The sequence below is a fragment of the Scomber scombrus genome, chromosome 5 (assembly GCF_963691925.1).
Source record: "Scomber scombrus chromosome 5, fScoSco1.1, whole genome shotgun sequence".
In the NCBI taxonomy this organism is placed as follows: Eukaryota; Metazoa; Chordata; class Actinopteri; order Scombriformes; family Scombridae; genus Scomber; species Scomber scombrus.
This window is the reverse complement of record NC_084974.1, coordinates 18961390-18967389: the sequence shown is the minus strand read 5'-3', so window position 1 is coordinate 18967389 and position 6000 is coordinate 18961390.

Genomic DNA, 6000 nt, shown 5'->3' with positions numbered 1-6000 from the left:
AAAAAGAAAAAAAAAGATCAATGGTGTTGACATACAAAGCGTCAGGATAGGTTACAACCTCTCATCAGAGTCAGCTGCAGCCACAGTTGTAGGACTCGTGAAGGACAATGTCTGCTTCTGTGTACCGAAGAAACACAAACATTCCTACAGCGTCCCGCCTTATTGTGTGAGACTTGTTATTGTTTGTTGTGTGGGTTTGTAGTATTTTTAGTTTGTGCGCACAATAACACGGACTGAGAGATGGCAGCCGTGTTATTTTTTCAACGCAGGTAGATTTGGCTATGTGCATTTATGGAATAAAAGGGGAAAGATTATTTGTAAAAAGCAGGATATCTGCACACTTTTTAAGTACAAATGTAATGTTTTTTTCAAGCAAGTATTCAATGCAGAAAAGTGTCACAGTGACTGTTCATGCACAATATATTATGAAACATATAATAATGCAAAAGCAGGATTTTAATGTGGTAGTGGGTTGAAATGGAGCAAATTTTTTCTGCTGATTATTTTTTGCTTTAATTAATAAGTTGATTGGTTGGTTTTGTAAAATAATCAGAAAATAATGATAAATAACATAAACTGAACAAATATAATTACGCTCAAATCAAATGTAATGACTTAACGCCTACAATTCCAGACATATTAAGACCTTGAATATCAAAAACTAAATTTAAGACATTTTAGGACTTTTTAAGGATCCGCAAGGACCCTGAAAAAGGCACAGGCTGTTACAGGAGGCAAGGAGAGGCATTTTTCAATTTGCCTCGAAAGTAAGATAACTTTGTTTTTCTCAATTAGAGCTTAAGTGTATCACATCTTGACATGTTAGTGCTAATAGAGAGGGCACTACATGCCACATTGTGCCACGGTGCTGTTGAAATTTGCACTGTTAGAAGTTGCAAACCACTCTTGTCCCTTTTTAGGAGGCTGGGCGTTCTCAGAAAACCCATTTCCATGTCTAAAAAAGCTAACAGCCACAAAATGTTAAGACACTTCCTATATAAACAAGTTAGCCTTGTTTAATTTATTTCAATAAATTATTCACAGCAACTTCTGAAATCTACCATCAAGAAAAACAAAGGCCAAACTGACATGATGTGCTGACATGAAAGTCTACCTCTCTACAGCAGCCTCATAATAAAAGATTAAGTGTTGGACATCTGCTCAACTTTGCTTCACTGCTCCCCTCCTGAAATGACGCCGCCCACCAACATGTCCCCTACAACTGTGCTCCCAAACATTTTAGGAGAGCGGAGAGAAATGCTTTTCCTTGTACCACACACCGTATCAACAATGATCAAGTGTATAACCCACAAATGTGCATTATAAAAAACACACTTACGAGACAGATGCCGTTCAAGAATAACACACTGTTATAAGCACAGACTGATTCTCTAAATTAAAACTAAGTTTGTAAAATTACTGTAATTTTCTGATAGAAAATCTTACAAACCTAAGCATAATTTTCATTCATTAGGACCAAAATAGATCCAGCCCTTGTTGGGTGGTGGTGGTGGGGGTGGGTGGGACTTTGCAGAGAAGAGAGGAAGGGCTCTCTACTAATCACAAACTTCACTGCCCTTGACTGAGTCTAAATGGGCTACTGTACTTTCATTAGGCTGATCTAACATAATGGAAACATAGTTTCCCACACGCCACAGAGACCCCAGAGGGAACGGGACTGTTTTCCTTTAAAATGATTCCCATGATTGTCCAATTTTAGATTTCTTGCATGACGCCTTCATCTGCCACCATGTATTTTTCAAGGATATACAACATGTCAGTGACTGTCACACGTACACTACATACACTACACATTTATTTTCTGGAAGTGACACTGATTTATATCACATTATTAGTGTGACAGAGCTGGAGCTAATAGTAATAACAGCATTTTATACAACCGCACTATTTTTAAGTATGACAGGCTATAAGAACAATCATCAGTATTTATCACCATTTTTATTGATATCATAAAAAATGGTTAAGCTTTGTTTGAAGTGCTAGATCCACCCAGCATGTTCTCTTCTTATTTATGCTGTATGTAAAGTTATGTAACTCTATTTGCTATGTCTAGTCAGTGTTTCCCCTGACGTTGACTGCTTTGGGGTGGCAGTAGCGGTGGTGGGAGAGGGTTTGCTGAGTAAAACCTGGGAGACACTCAACAGTTAGGCACTTCTCTGTTTAGGGAACGACTGAGATTGACACTAAAATGAGAATGACTAGTCCACTTTACAGGTCAGTCCGCCTTAAGTGAGCCTGGCGAGGGGTTAGGCTAACCCATCATTGCTAACTTTGGGGCTAACCCACTTCACTTTTCCAGCAGATGAGAAAACAACGGATGAAACTTGGGTCTTGAATAACTGCAGCCTGTAATTTACATTTACTGACAGATTGACAATTTACTGCTAACATTTTCCTCTGCTCCGCTCACGTTTCACTGTCACTTTTTTGGCGATCAATCACGGTCCTATTCCCTAACGCTCACATACTGTTCATATTCTGACTCATAATTAGTCATAAATTCAACATCAGTCATTAATAAATGTTGGATTAATCCTTAAGGAAGCTGTTAAGTGAGATTTTTCTGTTTAGAATACAACATGTTTTAAATTTCTAAATAAACAATGAAATCAAACAATCAAATTTGTACATTTACATATACAAAAATAGTGTATCAGCTGCATAAAATTTTAAAAAAGATGCATTTTTGTAAGCTGTGTCACATTTAGGGAAAAGTCTGGCTTAGAAATGTTTATATGATGTTTTTACAGCTCTCAAATGTAAAACTGTGTCAAATTTGACCCTGAACAGTATGTAAGGGTTAAAGGAGCTACACTACTCTTACAACGGTACCTTTTACATAGATGTTCTTTGAAGAATGAAGAGTAGAACGTTTCTGGGATTTGATGAACTGGTCGATCCTTCCACAAAAACGTAGGGTGCTATGGTGCAAAGTGAAAATCAGTAGCACCTTGATACTAATGAAAATGTTATATTAGCAGCGGTACTCATAATTCTTCAGCAGTGAATGAATATAGAGGAAACTATGGTAGCCTTCCTGTTGTGCATCGACCAATTTTGACCCAAGAGGACGTTTACCCAAAAATGAGGTATAATTTCATTTAAATGAGGTCTATTGACCATAATTTCCAGAAATATGTGTAAAACCTGTGGTAATAAGTTGGAATGAAGTTGGCTAAAAACGTCTAACCCAGAATTGGGTGATAATTTATAACTTATACTTTATAAAAAGTCAAACCAGATTGGGTCAATTTCGACCCTGGAGGACAAAAGTTTCACAGTCGGCAGGAAGACAACAGGAATTTTTGAATTGTGACTGCATATTCATTGAATAGTGACAGAAGGGAGTCTGTGTATTGCAGGTATAAGACTTGATGATTATTTGTGTAAATGTTGTGTATTTAACACTATATATATCCTTCAAATAGCTAATATACATTGATCTGAACACACAATAATCCTGTGCCATACTCTTGACCGCTGCTTTTATTTATTCTATCTAATTCTATTTATTTTATTAAGTGCAATACCCTCCATATTATGCTATTATAGCTGCATCTCTTTTGTTTTTTTGTTGTTTTTTTAATAAATAGCCCATTATGTCATCTTTTTTTAGCTGCATGTGTCTTGTTTTTATCTGGCTGACATGTTTATTATTGTCTTTAAAGCACAAATTGAGTGGCACCTGTAATCTCATTATATGTAAAACATAATGACAATAAAGCTTTCTATTCTATTTGGTAAATACAGACCACATCACCTGTACAAAACACAAGCAGCAATATAGAGTTAAAGTAGGGAGTTCCACATTTTGCTATAGGTTATAGATACTACTTGAATTAGTCTGTTTTTGGCTTTGCTGTTTTACTAATATTTTGTTTTTTAATTTGCTAAATCCTCGAGGATCTATACAGCTTCTTTAATAGTCTATACAATATGGATGCGATATCGATCGATCGAGGAATGTGCTTTGGGCTAGGGATGTCCCGATCCAGCTTTTTGCACTTCCGATACGATACCGATATTGTAGCTTTTAGCATAGGCCGATACCGATACCGGCCGATCCAAGCATGTATTAAAGATTAAAGATATTTACTTATTTTGTTGTTATACTCATGTTGAAAAGGGTTTTACTCTTAAGAACAACTAGCCAACTTAATTAGGTTAGTTTGAATAATCCACAATGGTTGGTAATGAGAAGCTGACCTGTTTATTCTTAACAGGGTTAAATAAACACAAAATAGACAAAATAATAAATAGTCAATTAATCACACAAACTGAATTGGCATCAGTGCTCTGCTCTTGAACAACAAGAGTGTAAACCAAGGCTTACAAAGCCATCAGTGCAAACAATTTTGTAAACTGTATTAAAAAAACAAAACACACAAAAAAGCTGAGTAGAAAATAAATAGTGGGACGCTGGACATGTCGCTAGGTGTGCTGAAAAACGCGGACCGGATTTGGGGGGGAAAGCTGAAAAAAACTGGAATGGATTACCTACAGTGGTGCGCTGGAAAACACGGACCGGAGTTTTGAAAACAAACTGGATCGGGAGTCCGGATCGGGATTTTCCCGTGCAGGCCGATCCGATATTGATATGCATTTTTTGCTAATATCGGCGGCCGATCCGATCCAAATATCGGATCGGGACATCCCTACTTTGGGCATTCTCAAGCAATCAACATCACTGCACATGTCAGCAATCCCCACTCGACTACAGTGGAGGAAGTGCAACAGCCCAACAAAAAACCCTCTGAGTTGTGTGTAACCAGCGGTCAATAAAAACAGTAGTTTGGGTTAGTGTGGCATTCCACCAACATTATCATGGTCAGAGGGAAGTTCATTTTCCCGGCACACCCACTTTTCCCGGCACCTACTCTCACCCTGTTTCTGCAACAGATTAAAGTGGCACTCCAGATTTACACTTACCACCCACTTTGAACAGTGGGAGCAGTGGGAGATTTGGTGCAAAGGTCACATGGGACACAGAGTATTAACAAAAAAACAAAAAAAACCCAGCTGACATGTATAGTGACCTCATAGAAAGCCACAAGATACATGCAGCCTATTTCACAGCATACCAGGAGGAACCTTTCGCCCACTCCTCTGGCTATGATGAAATTGTACGCCCTACATCCTGTGCAACTTTTGTATCTCTTTATTCAAAAGGAGGAATATTGACAAAATGTCATAAAGGAAGTCAGATCTGTATTAGGGATAAATACTGGGTAGAAATGAGAGGTCCACACCTTCCTAAATATACAATATCCACAAAGATTCAATTAGTTAAAAATACCAAAAAAAAGCCAATAAAAAAACATCCAAGTGTATTTTTCTGAAGACTTATGTTACTTGTCTGATTTGACAAAGTGTTCTCATAATATGAGGCTCACTTGGATTTTTAAAGAACAATATTTTGAGAACATAAAAAGGCCTCCTCCCCCATTTACTGTTGCTGTAACAGCTTAAGATGCAATGCAATCCATGCAATATCTGATATTCCAACATTGTTTTCCAGCCCTAAATAGAACTGGCCACTTGTTTTGTTACGAGCCTTTTTGCAATCCAAGTAGAGGCAAAAATAGCAACCACATTGAACTATCATGTTTGTCAGCGGTGTGCAGTAATCTATGACTCTTCTACTGTGTGATAGTGAATACTAAAAAAAGATAATATACTGTTTATTTTAATTTCTTTCATCAGTACTAAACAGTAACTAAGCATGTAGTCTATTTGGTCTTATTAAACAACAGCTAGTGTTTCAAAATAAAAGGGAGCAACTAAAACAGGAGCATGGAAACTTAAGTGTGTGTGTATGGGGGGTACAGGATAATTTGGCAGAATACCAGCAGGGATTGTGCAAAGTCCCCATTCAAGACATCACTGCAATATATGTGCATCAAAGAGCAGAGCTGCTTATCAAGCCAAATCAGAGTGCTTACTAGAGCCCGACCGATATATCAGACAGCCGATATTATA